Source organism: Hemicordylus capensis, chromosome 1 (assembly GCF_027244095.1).
Source record: "Hemicordylus capensis ecotype Gifberg chromosome 1, rHemCap1.1.pri, whole genome shotgun sequence".
NCBI lineage: Eukaryota > Metazoa > Chordata > Lepidosauria > Squamata > Cordylidae > Hemicordylus > Hemicordylus capensis.
The window spans coordinates 200,328,267-200,345,565 of NC_069657.1; the positions used below are offsets into that span (position 1 = coordinate 200,328,267).

General features: G+C 46.0%; 1 long non-coding RNA gene across 1 annotated transcript; it reads left to right on the forward strand.

Annotated features, from left to right (window-relative positions):
* The first annotated feature begins 11,896 nt into the window (after positions 1–11,896).
* Positions 11,897–16,793, forward strand: LOC128336453 (uncharacterized). The gene is made up of 2 exons (XR_008311976.1): positions 11,897–12,822; positions 13,011–16,793. It is a non-coding gene; the product is annotated as an uncharacterized LOC128336453 (long non-coding RNA).
* The last annotated feature ends 506 nt before the right edge of the window (positions 16,794–17,299 follow it).

Below are 17,299 nucleotides of genomic sequence, written 5' to 3' on the forward strand. Positions count from 1 at the left end.
ACCTCACTTTTCAGTTTGATTAATAATGCAGCTCTGTCTATCCACACGTCCTGGTGGCAACTCCTGCAATTCTTTTTGTGTGAGAGGTTTTAACTCCTACATTTGTGTCTGGCTGGACAATAATGGTGACTAAAAATAAAAATCGCTACTCCCTTCAGCACCATTTTTCAAAAACAATGCCATGTTAATAATGAGAGAAAGGGGGGTGGGATGTATCCTTTTGTTAAATTTCACTTTGACCCAAGTGTTGTAGATCTGTAAACAAAACAGAATAAACAGCTTCGAACGAAGACATATTTTAACCACTTCCGGATCGAAAATGGCTTTCTATGACAATTTATTGCTTCCGGCATGATTAAATAAATCATAATGAACAATAAACACATCGGGTGAGTTATAGCAAAAATGAAGCCAAAAGTGTGTGTGTGTGGGGCGGGGGAGATTTCCTGTACGTCTTCCAGGAAACCTCCGGCAACTGAATTGATAAATAAATAGTCCATGTAGATTTTATGTTATGTTTCTCGTGTGAGGGCATATTTCACTTTCCACCCCTATAAATCAAAACAATGCATCAGGAGTCCAACCCTGTAGGCCCTTTATGGTATGGTATGTCACTCAGTAGGCATCCGCTGAGTCTGAGACTGGGAAGCCCATGCGTTATCCTCAGCTGAATGTTTTCTGCGCTTGACTTCAAATGTGGTTTGGACTGGTTTGCATGGCCATTCCCTCTTAAAGAAGTCATGTAAAGGGGACATAATTTATAAACATCTTTATTTGGGGGCGGGGGGAGGGATCGGGGAGCGATTGAAAACTTGTTCTGCCATTAAAAAAAACACACACAACACTGTTGCAACATGGTGCTGGGGTAGCAGTAACCTCAATATTCATAATGCTCTTGGCAAAGCTTTTATATGGCTTCTCTCCCATTGAAGTCAGCGAGATTTAGGTAGCCTAACTGTGACCAGGCTGCTGCACAGAGTTTTCTTCCTTTCTTCCAAAAGCCCTTCGGCATCAGGTCTCCAAATCATATTTTTCTTATCGAATATATGGTTGGAGACCGGCTAAGGCTCCATTTAACCATAATCCAATTATTGGAAGCAATGTCTCCCTCCGCTCTCTTTCTGGCTCTTTGCCTTTGTGCCACATTCTTTGTGGAGCACTCCGAGGCTAAACAAATTACTTGGCAAAAAAAAAGCCCCATTGATTTCATTGGCGCTTACTTCCAAGCAAGCAGGCGTGGGATCCGTGCCCAAGCGAGGCGGGACCGGGAGGGAGAGAGTACAATCTATTGCAAAACCCGCAGAGTTTAATGCCTGTGTTTTATGCTCTGAGACATTTCTGGCACAGCGGATCTTTTTCTTTGGCCCGTAATTCAGATCTCCATACATTATAAACAGCTCGTTTTTACACCTACCATGAGGCCTGCTGCTTTTGACCGGGCATTTCTTGAACGATTGGGTTGTTATCTGTAGAAAATACAGCAATGTTGTAAACAGGTCCACAATTTCATTGCATTGGAATATTTCCTTCTCGGGAGGAAGATTTCATTTCTCTCACCCTTTCCAAAGAACAACCCAAACCCATGGCAGAAAGACCTTTTCGAGCGGCAGGAAGGCGCTTGCATTTCAATGTAACGTGGCGTACTTGTAGCCAGATTAACTGACCAGGGCTTGAAAACGCGTTTGCGGGGAGGCCGCACACCCCCCCCCCCTTCTTCCTCGCTTTGGAGCAGAGAGATCGCATCTTTGTAAGCTGCTGCTGCGAAGCAAGAAAGATCGTGTATTAAGAAGTCGCCTTTCTCTATCATCCATCTTTTTATTTGATTCCACCTATTTCTTTTCATTTAGACATACTCACTGTATCTCAGGATCTCATGTACATTTTATGATGGATTTCTGGGGCTCTCAGTTGCATGTATGGTGAGGAAGAGAGAGCGAGGTTGTGAGGAAACAAAGGCGAAGGCAGGTGCGTCTGGGGTGTATATGTACACCACGTGCTTCTAAGCCCCCTCCCTTCGCCTTATCCGCGATGGCTGCAACCCTGAGCATGCTTTCCAGAAAGTACGTCCCATTGCAATCAATGGGACGTAGCTTTGAGTAAATATGTCCAGGGTCAGATCATGTCCACAAATGTAGCCAAAACTTCCCTTCCCCATTACTTTCAGAGTGCAGCTGCAACCGTTCCCCTCTCACTCCTATACACAATCCCCAGCCATTGACCAGCAGCCATTGCACACGAAGACTGCTGCAAGCTGTTTCCTACACACAGGAGTTGCTTGTTCCAACTCATCTACCAATGAGAGGGCAGGTGAATTTGAGCAACCACCACAACAGCAACAATGCAGCAAATATGGCCTTTGCCCATTAAGATTAGGAAGAAATCACAGTAATGTGTCTGATGATAACATGTGATTAAAGGGAAAGTCTTTCTTTCTTTCTTTCTTTCTTTCTTTCTTTCTTTCTTTCTTTCTTTCTTTCTTTCTTTCTTTCCTTTCCTTTCCTTTCCTTTCCTTTCCTTTCCTTTCCTTTCCTTTCCTTTCCTTTCCTTTCTCTGTGTTTTGCCTTCGTTAGGACCTGACAAAACAACCTCATGGTGTCTAGTTAAGATCTGGAGGACCAAGGGCGCCTGTCAACTCTCCCCAGTTGGACTCAGCAGCAGGCGCCCCATCGATTCCAGGACGATTGGAATGTCATAGTTGAACAGGGGCCGCTTGTTCTAAAGCGGGGAAGAAGGGAAACGTGCAGCGCTCAGCAGACGCAGGGAGGTTTACTAGAAGCAGACTTGGTTCTCCTTCAAAGATCAGTAATAAACCTCTCCGAATGGGAGCGGTGTTTTCAACTAACCCCCTGTGTAGGAATAGGTTTCCTGCTGCCCAGCCTTGTATTCTAATGGGCGATCACTCCCACACTTAGGTAAAGAAACGAGAGACGGCATCCTTATCAGGCCTCCTTCCTCATTGGCTTGGCGTAAACCCTGTAGCTAAGCAACCTCCGTTGGATAGGGCACCACTCCACGGGGTCAGTGGGGGATACGCTTTGCTGAAGCTATTTGCAAGGCTGCGTTGATGCTCCTGCAGCCTACTCGCCTCACATGGGCTGTCTGTCTCCCCACTCCACCCCCACCGCTTCCTCCCCCTCCCCTCTCTTTCTCAGCGCCGTGTTCAAACAAAGGGCCCTAGTAGCCATTTTTGCCCAGCAATAATGCAGAGGTTGCCATACAAGAAGAAATAAAGCAAAAGGCACTTCTAAAGAGGCTCAAGACTCGTGCGTTTGCAACACGCACACATGGGGGGTTTATGTGCGGTGTAATATTTAAAGGGTTGGATAGTGATACGTGGATCTTAATAAAAATAAAAAAGGGAACCACACTGGTCATATTAACTTGAAACCCACGGACAGCTCCTCAAACAAAACAAAACAAGATCTCCCCTTTCCCCTCCAAAGGAGAAGGGTGCGAAGACTGCAATCATAGCCACACATAGCCACACTTACATGGCGGAAGCGCCACAGAACTGCCAGGCTTACTTTGGTGTAAATGTGCATAAGATTTGCCTGCACAACAAGGCATTTCAGTTGCTTTCAAGTGCTGGCCACTCTTATTTCGATGCCATGCTTATTTCCCGAAGGCCACAATCCTGGGACACTTGCTTAGGAACAAGATACAAGGGAACTTCTTTCCTTATGAATAAAATGCTTAGGATCCTGCTGGAGTAGCAATTGGTTGGTGTGAAATAAAAGGTTAGGCTATGGTGGGAGGGGGGGGAGGAGGTGCAGACCATCCTACCTTTTTTGAACCCCCCTGGGTGGAGAGGTCATGATAGTAGTATTATAAACAGGCTATATAGACTGCTATCTGGGTATGAGCCAGCCAAGTAAAACAAAAAGCTCACTGGTTTCAAGTAAATAGCTAGGGTGCACTCCAGTCCTAGCAGGATGTTGTTTATTCAAAAGTAAGCATCCTGTATTCAGTGGGACTTACTTCTAAGCAAGCATACATAGCAATTAGGCTGCAGGTGATACATCTGAATTCCAGACAGGTTTTCTCAGTAGTTCCATTGTGTTAAATAGGGCTTACTCTCAAGTAGATGCATAGGTTTGCAGGCCTACTTAGTTGCTTATTAGTGTACTTGTTCATTTGTTAGACGGTTGAGAAATACATGGGACAAATGAATCGTTGTTATGCTATACTATACTACTACCACTGCTGCTGCTACTACTACTGGCTGACATGATGAGAGAAATTACTAAAAATAGTCCCATTGAACCCAAAGTAGTTCATTAGGACTGCTTTGAGAAATCTACCTCATATGCCAGCCATCATTATCATCATCATCAATAAAATAACAACCTATCATCAACCCATCATCATAGCATAACTAATGCACATGGTACTTTACAGAGTAATTGAAGAAGCACAAGGAGTTCCGAGGAGCTTACAATCGCAATACACATTTCTCCTGGTGTGTGGACAGACAACAAAAGATGGGGTAGAAAGAGGAGCAGACACGAGTCTTAAACCTGCTTGGAACCTTATAAAAATGTTTGCTTTGAAAAGTGTGTTCCATCACATCAGAGGGCCTTCCTTCCTTCCAAATAAACGTTGTCAGGCTTGAGTGCTAGTCTGCTCTTTCTATAAGCTACCATGGATCGCACTGTTATTAGACACAAGATTCAGAAAACTGCACAGTCACAGATCCACCACCTATTTGTGTACTAGGACATGTAACCTTTCTGGATTTTTGCTATAAACTCAGGTATAACAAGTTGTTCTAGTAAGAACTAATCAGCCTATTTTTCTTTCACTGTCGCTACAAGTGGACTAAATGTGGTTCAAATTGAGGTCCACAAGTTAGATCTCTTGCACCTCAAATGTTCATGCGTCCACCATCTTGGATCAGGGTAGATGTCATCATTACAAACTACACCATTGAGGTGTTCCTGTGCATCACTGACTATACCTGCACCAAATTTGGTTCAAATTGGTTAGACTGTTCTCAAGTTAGGGCAAGTGTGCCTCAAAAGTGCACACGTCCACAATTGTGGATCAGGGTGGATGACATCATCACAAACTACACCATTGGGGCATCCCTATGTGTCCATACAGCTGTAGCAAATGTGGTTCAAATCGGTTAAGCAGTTCACAAGTTAGTGCACTTGTACCTCAAAGGTTTATGCATCCATCATCTTGAATCAGTGTGGATGACATTGTCACAAACTATTTTATTTATTTATTTATTTGATTTGATTCCTATACCGCCCTTCCAAAAATGGCTCAGGGCGGTATACACAGAAAAATAACAAATAAATAAGATGGCCCCAAAAGGCTCACAATCTAAAAAGAAACATAAACCAGCAACAGTCACTGGAGGTACTGTTCTGGGGGTGGATAGGGCCAGTTACTCCCCCCCTGCTAAATAAAGAGAATCACCACGCTAAAAGGTGCCTCTTTGCCATTGAGCAAAAATGGTACAAATGATGCCATTGAAGTGTCCCTGTGTCCCTACAGCTGCAGCAATTTTGGTTCAAATTGGTTAAGCGGTTTACAAGTTAGCCCACTTGTGCCTCAAAGGGTTTGGCATCCGCCACTTTGAATCGGTGTGGATGACATCATCACAAACTATGCTACTGAGGTGTCTGTGTGTGTCACTCACTGCAACAGTACCCAATTTGGTTCAAATGGGTTAGGCAGTCCACAGATTAGCCCACTTACACCACAGATATTAACTCGGCTGCCATTTTTTAAAATTTTATTTATTTTATTTAATACATTTCTATACCGCCTCAAACCAAAGTCTCGGGGCGGTTCACAATCATAAAACAATACAAAAGCACAAAACATTAAAATCAATTAAAACTCCAAAAAGCTGCCTAAAAACAAAAACAATTTACAATATTTAAAATTACAAAAGCTAAAAGACCTGGTTAAAAAGATGAGCCTTCAAAGATCTTTTAAAAACCGCTAGAGATGGGGAGAGTCTTATGTCAGCAGGAAGTGCATTCCAAAGTCTTGGAGCGACAACTGAGAAGGCCCATCCCTGAGTGGCCACCAAATGACTTGAAGGTAGCCACAGACGGGCCTTGCCTGACGAACGCAGTGGACGATGGGAATTGTGCAGAAGAAGTCGCTCTCTTAAATACCGTGGGCCTAAGCTGTTTAGGGTTTTATGGGTTATAACCAGCACTTTGTATTTTGCCCGAAAACTTATTGGCAGCCAATGTAACTCCTGTACTATAGGAGTAATATGGTCTATATTTTGAATTGGAATGGATGACATCATCACACAGCATGCCATTTGGGCATCCCTATGCAATGTGTCCCTATAGCTGTAGCAAATTTTGTTGAAATCGGTTAGGTGGTTCACAAGTTAGCCCACTTGCGCCTCCAAAGTTTACGCTTCTGCCATCTTGGATGGGGTGGATGACATCATTGCAAACTTGCATAGGCTTGCACTGAGATGTCCCTATGTGTCGCTATAACTGTACCCGATTTGGTTCATATTGGTCTAGGCATTGCACAGTTGATGGCGGGAGGGACACACGCACACAGACGGACACACACACAGAATGCTGGGTGATCTCATAAGCCTACTGGAAAGCAGACTGTCAAAACCTGTAGGTGTATTTTCTGTGCTGTTTTTGACCTACTATTTCTTTCCCTGAAATTGTCTTGCCTAAATAAATTTTGTAGCATTTCCTTATTATTTCTGGATGTTTTCGGTTTCTCCCATGGTCGTCCTCTTGGAGAGAAAGGCAACACCAGGAAACTTGGTAATGCTGAGAACATTTCAAAGCCTGGCCGGTTCTCTGCTGAGATAAACCAGAAATAAAATGGATTAGATGACTGGCATCCCAATCCTAAACTTGGAAGAAAGGTTCATTGACATCCAAAGGACTTAGTACATATACATAGAATCCCAATTTAATTACGGTTAGATGTTAGTGTCAAGTCATACTAATTTGTGGGCTGGGTCTCCCATATACAGCCTGAGTGAGAAGAAACATAAATAGTGACTACCTCTCTTTGGAAAACTGCACTAGTAGTTCAATGACTGGATTATTCATACTCTACATTACTAAACAGATTGTCATTCTTTGCATTTGAGATTAGTTTTTCTATTGAAACGTTCCACACTAGTAATATTCTTTCTAAATGTGATGATAATGAGGACTAGGAATAGTGATCAGTTGGTGGGACAGATTACTGGAATCTCAAATTGATTAAAGGTGGATTAAAGGTGGACTTCTAACCAGGTGTGAGATTAAGTGAAATAATAATAATAATAATAATAATAATAATAATAATAATAATAATTATAATAATAATAATTATTATTATTTACATTTTATATCTGGCTCTTCCTCCAAGGAGCCCAGAGTACTACATACTTAAGTTTCTCCTCACAACAGCCCTGTGAAGTAGGTTAGGCTGAGAGAGAAGTGACTAGCCCAGAGTCACCCAGCCAATATTATGGCTGAATGGGGATTTGAACTCGGGTCTTGTATTTAAAATAAATTCTTCACCTCCCCACCTTCCAAGTGATAAACAATCTCCAAAATCCCCCTCACAACCCCAACCCACATGTAAGACTTCTTTATTCAGATTGTGAATATACAGTATTCCCTTTCTTTTGTCTCCTAGTTAACAGAAATTCTTTTCAGGAAATATCTCCTGTATTGAGACAATATTTACAATATTTACTTAAACGGCTTATTGACCAACAACCAGATATATGAATAATTTCATTAATTAATTTATTTAAGACATTTAGTACCCCACTGTTCAAGCAAGAGACCTTACAAGGAGGATTACAATAAAAGTTAATTCACTAGCATAAAACATCAGACATAAAATCCAATAAACTATCAAAAATATGGATTTATATCAAACACACTTATGTGGAAATAAGTGGAAATGAAATCAGTAGGGGCCAAGTTATAACCCTTCTTAAACGCATAAGATGGTTACATCAAAATTAAGATTGAAATGTGTTAAGTATTACATGTATTTAGAAACAAGACGTGCATCATTGGTTTAAACCAATTATAGCCCCTTAGAAAGCGAGAGGAATAATTCAGCTTCAATTTTAGTACTCCAGCTGTAACATCTTGATCCTGCGGGTGCTTCCTAGAGTTCCAGAGGACTTATTTCCAAAAGTGTTGGCACAGCACTGCAGGTTCTCACCTGTCATCCCAAACACAATATGTGGAAAGAGGGCTATCCTTAGGGGAGGGTGAGCAGAGCAACTGCCTGCTCTTGCTGCTGCCATTAAAATTAAGTAGAAGGCCCCCACCCTCCACTGCCCCAGGCCCCACCTTATCAGGGCTCTCTAGGAACACCCCTGCATGGAAATAAGTTTCACTAAAAGTAATGGGACACGAATGGGCATGAGCCAGCCTAAATCCTTTGGATTTTAAAAGAAGTGTCAAACACAAAACAACGCTATGCACACTTATTAGAGAGTAAGCACTATTGAACTTAGCAGGACTGACTCCCAAGCAAACATGCACAGGATCAGGCTGCAAGACTGCATTTGGGGAAAAGTTCCATTGCACTCAGGGGGAATTTTGTGAACATGTGAGTATAGGGTAGCTCAAGTGTGGGATCATGTCTGTTTTGAATTGCACTGGAATAAATTACCCATGTTCAATCAGAAGTTATTTCTTGCAGAGCTAGGCAAGGCAAGGAAAGGCAAGGTTGTGCTGTTGAGCCTGTGTCAACTCCTGGTGACCACAGAATCATGTAGTTTTCTTGGCAGAATACAGGAGTGGTTTACCATTGCCTTCTCCCCCACAGTATGAGATGATGCAATCCCAATTAGGGGTGTGCACAAACCATTCAACGTACTACTGGTTTGCACCGAGCTGGGTTGGTTCAGTGGTTTGATCACAAACTGAACTGGGGCTAATTCGGTCTGTGAGCAAACCAGACCAAGCCTGGTTTGATGCGAGCTGGTTCTTCTGGATCGAGGGGAAGTGGGCCGGTGGGGGAGTGGGCAGAAAAGTTGTCTAACTCTTTTACTCGGCTTGCTGGCGCTCGCCACTGTTCACCACTCAGTGCTGCTGGCTGCTCCCATCCCCAACCAAATCACAGGTCAGATCACTCTTAAAACGCAGGCCTTGCAATGGTGGTGTGATTCTGGCCTCTGCGCATGCACAGGGACCATTTGGCCATGCAATTTGTGTGGAACTGCACCACCACTGTGTGGGCAGCCTGTGTTTTAAGAGTGATCCAGCAGTGATTCGGCTGGGGGTTGGTGGCAGTGAACAGCAAGTGAGCAGGGAGCCGTGGCAAGCTGGTTAAGCAGCACTTCAACAAAGACCAGATTCCCCTTTCGAGCCACTGAATCGGTTGAATGGGCCGGACGGGGCGGTCAGTTCTACCAAACTAGTTCGGCAGAATGCAGTTCAGTTCCAATTAATTCGAATTCAAATCGAAGCACATCTTTTGGTCCGTGCACACCGCAGTCCAGATTGCTAGTGCTCTCCACAGAGCCTGTTTTGACTGGCCTTTTGCATGGCTGGGTCTCTCCTTTTGCAGCTTGCAAGCTGCTTCTCTCTTCTGAGGCCTCTGTGGAGTTGGCAGAACTGCTGGCGGGGCTGGAGCAGAGATGGCTATCGCAGCAGATTTGGCAAAGGGTTGGGGATGGAGATGGCTAGTTGGAGCAACCTGGGAGCACAGAGCAGGAGAAGATAAATTCCAAGCCATTTAGCACAGCAGTGAAAGAAGCAACAAGGACAACAAACTTGCTTGGAAGGAGGCAGCTTTTGCCAAACACTCTTGAACTGCATTCATTCAGGCTGTGTCAAAAAGGTTAGTCAAAGCTGGAGGGCTGATGTGTAAATAATTATTACCCTTAAGGTTATTTGTATAAAAAGGGAAAGAGTCAAATTGTGTGCATGTACATTGGCTGGCATCCTGATTAAATGACTCGATGGAAGTCCTGTTGAAATTAAGTAGCCCTTTAGAGTAACTCCTGAGTAGTACTACTGTACTGAGTAACTTGGTCTGCATTTTAGCCATTGAGATCCTTGGAATCCTTTTTCTGAACTGGGTTTGAGAAATGAGACAAATGATAAGCCAAGGCTGTGTCTTTCTTCTATGTACTGTAGTAAGTTTAGCAGAACCAAGTGGTGATTTCCCCCCTTAAGACTGCACCACTTTGGGTACAAGGGGAGACAGTTTCATGCTTGAATACCGCTGACCCAGAGAGTGGTAAAGTAAAGTAAAGTAAAGTGTGCCGTGCCGTCAAGTTGATTTCGACTCCTGGCACCCACAGAGCCCTGTGATTTTTCTTTGGTAGAATACCAAAGGTTTACCATTGCCTCCTCCCACGCAGTATTAGATGACACGTGTCAGCATCTTCCTATATCATTGCTGCCTGATATAGGTGTTTCCCATAGTCTGGGAAAAACATCTCAGCAGGATTCGAACAGGCAACTTTCTGCTTGTTTGTCGAGCATTTCCCCACTGCGCCACTTAAGGTGACATAGAGAGTGGCTTGCTCCAGGAAAATCTATAGCATTTTATTCTGTTGAACACATTGCGTTTTCTTCTTCCAGATACTGGGGAACATAAGATAACGTGCAGCTCAATCCTATGTATGGTTAGTAGGAGGAAGTCCCTCCAGTGAAGCTCATTTCTGGCAGGGTACACCTTAAGTGGCACAGCGGGGAAATGCTTGACTAACAAGCAGAAGCAGGAGTGTAGTGAGGCTAGTCGAGGCCCGTGTGTGGCCGCTGCCATGCCCCCCTGGCCCGGCTAGCCATGCCCCCACGCCTGACATCAGACGCAGGGGGGGCGTGGTCTCCCTCCCAAATGGGGCCGCTCAGCCCCGTTTGGGAGGGAGATCGATTGCCCCCACTGTGTTGACAGCGAGACCAGGAATGGCTCTCCCTGGCAGGGAGAGTCACTCCGGCCGCACTGCCAATGCAGTGCGGGCCAACGTTGGCTCCAAACAGGGCTGCGTGGCCCCGTTTGGGACCAAAATAACGCTCCCATGTCTGATGTGGGGTGTGTGTCTGGGTCTGCACTTGCGGCCCTTGATTGGTGGCGGCCCGGGCTCTTTGAACCCGTTCGCCCAATGGTGGCTCCGCCCCTGAGCAGAAGGTTGCCGGTTCAAATCCCCGCTGGTACTATATAGGGCAGCAGTGATATAAGAAGATGCTTGTAAGGCATAATCTCAGGAGGTGGCAATGGTAAACCCCTTCTGTATTCTACCAAAGAAAACCAAAGGGCTTGGTGGGCACCAGGAGTCAACATCGACTTGATGGCACACTTTACCTTACCCTTACATAGGACTGTAGACCTCACTTTCACTCTGTATTTGTTATCCTGTTCAGAGGAGCAGGCAGAGCGAACGCTTAAGAAACAACTCATTTAAATTTTTTTGGTGGGGGACAGGAAAGACACTTTGAGGCGGGGTGTATCTATAATTGAATGGATGGGTTCAAAGAACCGAAGCTCCCCAGCTCCTGAGGGCCCCCACAGCTCCACCCCCCTGTTTTCTTCATTATTTTCACTATGAGGGGTCGCCAGGGAGAGGGGCGAACACAACCCCCTCTCCCCTAGCTACGCTCCTGTTTTGAGGAGAAATATGTTTTGGTTGGGGGACTGCAGATCTGAGTTATGCTTGGGTGGGATCTGCACCCCTGATCCTCCTACAATGTCTTAGCCACCCAAGGCTGTTCTAGGGGAATATCAGCCAGTACAGGCCTCCCTTCCAGTTAATTCTAATGGGGGGTTAAAAGAGCGGGGTCCAGGGCGGTCGCCCTGCTTGCCATGGCCTAAGGCCAGCCCTGTAGCCACCCAGTGTACCCTAACTACACCCAGTCATGACAGAAAAAGTTGGATGGCCATTCCCTTCTCAATGCCTGCTTAAGGACAACCGAGAGATCGTGGCATAGTCAGCTGATGTCACAGATAGTCTTGAAAGGCTCCCAAGACCGTTTGGCTCCCCTTTTGCCATTCTCTTGCTAAGGGCCCAGGCCATGCTGCACAGTCCTCGTTTAAAAGATGGCCTTCCTCTTGCTCGCCTTTAAAAGGGAGAGAGGATCCAGGAGGAAGGGGCTGTGGGTATTTTCACACTGGGCGATCAAAGCACCTTTGAACCGCTTCCGGAGTGCGCGGCCTATGCGCCCGCCGGCCCGCACTGCACAGGAATCGAGAGAAAAGCCATCCCGAGACTGTTCCTCTGCCTTACAGCCACGGACTTGGCCAGGCATTGCTGAACGCGGAAACACTGTTTAGGTTGCAGTTCCACGCACAGTTGCTTCGCAGTCAGCCTCAGGTAAGAACGCGGATCACACACAGTGAAGCTCGTCGATGAACGCGCCCCGGGCCGTGACTCTATCGGGGTTTTTGACTGGTGCCCTAGGCCGCCTAGAAAGCCCGCCATGGCGGCTGCCAGGGGATTTCCGGGACGGCTGGGCTGGATGGCAGCAGCTGCTCCTTGACACGAGGTGCTGGTGGCGGCCTTCTCTTCCTGCCTCCTCTCCGCCTTGCACGTGTTGTCCCTTTTGGAAAGCGCAGCGCCTTGGCTGAAGGGCACGCGGGAGTGGCTGGCTCGGTTTCCCAAACTTTGCCAGTTCTCATGCCCGTGCCAGTGGAGGCACACGCTGCCTGATGCATCCCGCGTCGTCGCACCGAGGTTGGGAACAATAGCGCGAAGCGCTCTCGGTCCTCGCGCCTGCACCAGGCCGGAGGTTGGCTGCGCCTCTTTGTGCGACCACGTGGCAGACACTGCGCGCATTCATCAACCCAGACGGGAGATCGCGGCCAGTGCTTAGCTACTTGGGTCCAAACGACTTTCAAGAGAAGTAAATGGTAAGTTAATCACTGGACACAAACAACAAATCTCCTCATTATTACCGAGGGAAGCAGTTTGCGGCAGGAAAAGGACTGCGTGCTCCTGACTGGGAGCAGGGCCGCCGGGGGAGGCAGGAGGGCGAACGGGGGATTGGATCTATTAAGAGTTCATCAATCACGCCGTGTGTGCACTTTTCGCTCGACAGCCGTCCCTCCTCCTTCCGCTCCAGTTCGGGGCCAGCTGGGATTCGACCAGAAAGCGCAGCCAGGGCCAGATAAAAATGAACGCACCGTCCAAAAATCACCGACCAGCCGCTTGACTTCTGGGCTGCCAGCTGAGAAGATGCAACTGGATCCTTCTGGTTACAAAAAGGGGGACAAAGTAGAGGAAAGGGCGAGGGTGGTGAGATCTCTGCTGGTTAACATTCTATGTTCGGTTGTTTGTGTGATTGCCCTCAACTTATACCCGCGTAACTCTCCTCCACAGTAAACCTCAAACCGTGTGCAGCCCAGCACAGGGACTTCTCTGGTAGGTGATCCGGAGTCACACTTGACGAGGACTAAAAAGGTTTATTATAGTCCCTGTTGCCAAGGGGCGTCCTCCGACAAATGAACGTACTCAAGAAGATAAAAACAAACAAAACAACCCAATTATGTTACCCCGGAAAAGGCCTTGGTAGTCTTCATGTTCTAAATTTCCCTGAAGCTGAACGAAAAATGGGGCTGCCAAGAACCATCGCAGTAGTGCCCACCGAAGGAACGAAAAGGAAATGACTGAGCTGGTTAATCCACTCTGCCATGCAACTGGAAGAGCAGCACCGGCAGAGGCGACACTAGAAAAAGATGGAGGCGGGGCACACAATGGGCAGATTGCATTTCTGGGAGGGTGAGCGGTGCCCCCACATGTTAGATTTCTGAAACAGAATTGAGGGTAAGGGGTGTGTGTGTGTGTGTGTGTGTGTGAACTACTTGTCTGAGGGGGCGCTCCCTCCCTTGCACCCTTCCCTTAAGCTTGCACCGGAGAAGCAGAGACGGCGCAAACAGGAGAGTTGAGGTAGGCTGGTTCATACACTGGGAGCGCTAGACTGCCAGCCCTCATCCCCCCCCCCTTCCTCCAAAGCAATGGCTCTCCTTCCAAATGCATTCTTCCTTCCTCATCAAGCTCAGCAGACTTTCAGACACTGCCACCTCCTCTAGGGAATACACCCTGAGCTCCTAGGAACTCTCTTGCAACTTGAACAAATTCCCACAGTTCATGAACAATTAAAGGGGTTCCTTTATCTATATATATATTTCTCCTAGGTGTGCCTGGGGAAAATGCGTTCCAGCAGCCCAGCTGATTGCCCGGGCCTGCGGAGGCGCTTGATTGGCTGGCACACCCAGGAGGAGGAGAATTGGCTGGCCCACGCTGGCGGGCCTGGCCTCGTGACTGTGGTGGCCCTTCAACAAAAGTATCTGCACCCTGGCTCTGTCTTGACAGAAGCTTTAGTCCTTGAACACCAGAATCCTGTGCAGTTTCCTTCTGGCTTTTGATATTTTTCAGGTACATTCTGGCTTTTGATTGCCTGATTTTATCAGGCAATGCCTTTCTGACTCTAGCAAGCGAGAGAGGCGCTGGGGGAGAGCGTGAGCGAGAGAGGCGCAGGGGGAAGAGACTGAGCGAGCGAGAGAGGCACGGGGAGAGACAACACGAGCGAGAGAGGGGCGCGGGGGAGAGACAGCGCGAGCGAGGCGTGCGGGGGAGAGACAGAGCGAGCGAGAGAGGCACGGGAGGGGAGAGACAGCGCCAGCGAGAGAGGCGTGGGGGGGGGAGACAGCACGAGCGAAAGAGGCGCGGAGGGGAAGAGACAGAGTGAGAGAGGCGCGCACGGGGGAGAGACAGAGCGAGAGAGGCAGGTGGGGAGAGACAGAGCGAGAGAGGTGCGGGGGAGAGACAGAGCGAGCGAGAGAGGCGCGGGGGGAGACAGCGCGAGCGAGAGAGGCGCGGGGGGAGAGACAGAGCGAGCGAGACAGGTGCGCAGGAGAGACAGAGCGAGAGAGGCACGGTGGGGGGAGAGACAGAGCGAGCGAGAGAGGAGCAGAGCGGAGAGAGACAGAGCAAGCAAGAGAGCTGTTGTGGGGGGGACAGAGCGAGTGAGAGAGCTGTGGGAGGACCAGCCAAACAAATTCTCCCAACTAACCCCTAAAAGGAAGTGAACTACCGCACAGATGCTCTGTGCGGGTTCAGCTAGTTATTATTATTTTTTAACAGAAAATGTCATGTCTTTTCAGGAACGAGTTTTCTCTCCGCCTCTCCCTTACTGCTGCTTGTTTAGGGATTTGCACTCTCACATTTTGGACATGTAATTAAGAGTTCCATGTCTCCTATTTTTGCTTGTTTTCAAAATTCCACCACTGGTCAGAGAGAATGTCAGAGAGGATTTAAACATAACCTGTTTAAAACATTGGTGAATTAGAACTCTAAAAGAGAGCAATTTTTGCCCATTCCCACTAGCAAAAGGTTGTCCATTAGGAATATCACCTTGTGTATTCAGCCCAGTTCACAGACTACAAAAGTGTCTAGAGCACTTCTAAATGCATAGTTTGACAAAACAGTAATGTAGAATAGAGGAATATATATTAAATATTTCCTTTTAATCAATCTCCTGGCTTTTGTTTATTAAAATGTAAGTAATTTTACACTCAGTGTCCTAATACAGTATATGACTTGTGCAGCATAAACCTCTTCATGTTTATCCAGTAAGTACCACTGTGCATTCAGTAGGTTTTCTTTCCAGGAAAGCATGCATAGGATTGCTGCCCTAGTTAAATTGTTGATAGTACAGAAATATAGTTAAATGAATTGATTAACCAACCGATTTATTGGGCTTTTTAAAAAGGCATTTGATGAATCACACTATTTGGTTGATAGCTCTATTATTCGCCCTTGATCTTGTTGCTCATCTGGATACCTACACAACTATCTTGATAGAAGTATGGATCCTCTACAAAATGTCACAGCATATCCCTGTGGTGAAAACAAAAAAGGTATATGTTGTGTGTGTATTGTGTGACTGTGTCCACACATAAAATAATCAGCAGATCAATAGATTCAGTGCACAACGCCCCCTTCTGTTCCTCAGGAAAGCCCAAACACATCATATTATTTAGGGTGCGGCGGGGTGTGTGTGTTAATACCTCACACCAAGTTTTAAATATGTCTAACTCTTTACCCCTCAGAAACATAACAGTGGTGAGAAACTAAAGGGTTATAGAAACTTTCCCCCCCTCAGAAGTAGAAGGGTTTGTGACTGTCTTGAAGGAGTATTCTTCAAGCTAAGAAATTTACTGCTCTTTTTGTTCGAGCTCTCCTCCCCACCCTCCTTGCCTTTAAGTTCCATTAGCTCCACCCACCTGGTTGTCTGTTGAATGCCCTCTGAGTTTGCAAACATTCCATCCATTGAGTTACTTGGGGCAGTTTGGGGGTGGGTTTTTTTGCTGCCATATGTTTTTTTCTTTCAGAGTTTTGTGAAACCAGTGTATCTCTGGGTTATCCTGAGTCTGCTGGTAACTCCCTCTTGCCTGCAGGTGCTCTGGTTGTGCATTCAGAAGGAACAATTCTAGGTGTTTCAGAAATAGATGTAAGGTGAAGTCCAAGAGTGTGGCTCTGACTTCCTGTATCAGCAAGCTAACCCTTAGGATAGGATTTGCCAGCTGTTGCCTCAGCATAAAGTTGCCAAAAAGGACGTCACATTATATGAAAATAAACTCACTCACTGACTGGTGTGTGAGCATTACTGGATACTTGTATAAACACCAAGCTCTATATTTCTGACAAATATTTTGCAAAATTCTGCCAGAGTTTGTCATCTTTTTGTAACTTCCCATTGTTAAATAACCTATTTCTAATGGAAACACTAGTCTTCCAAGAAGTGTATTTAAATTGAGGATGTGTATGAAATTCTGCAAAAGTGGACATGGATGATGATTCTAAATATGTTTTTGAACAATCTGACTGAGTTGAACAGGATGTGCTACCCAATACCTGAAAAAGTAATTTATTCATGAAACCAGTTTAATTAAACCTTAATGTGAACCACGGACACTAGGCATGTGGACTCTAAGCAAACAAATCTTAGTAGTGTTTCCCTAACACTGGCTTAATGGAGATAGCAAATGTTCTGTTTGAACAGACATTTGTAAAAATGGCATTGCAAAGTTTTTAAAGGGGTGTCAGAAAGAAATTAGAGAATGATTGTGAGTCCTATCCATTAAAAATAAAACTATAAGCCAGTTAGAGGAAGGTAGGTTTAGTGCACAAATCATATGCAAGGTAAATCAGTGGCAAAATAATTAGTTCCATGTGCCCAAGGAGACTTTGGGCTTGTGTTTTATGAAAGCATCCCAAGTCCAATACTACAGAGGAAATTACGTTTGAAACAGAGGAAATATTCCAAAGCTATATGTAATATGGGGGCCAGCTGTTGCATAATACATACATATGTTTCAGATATTC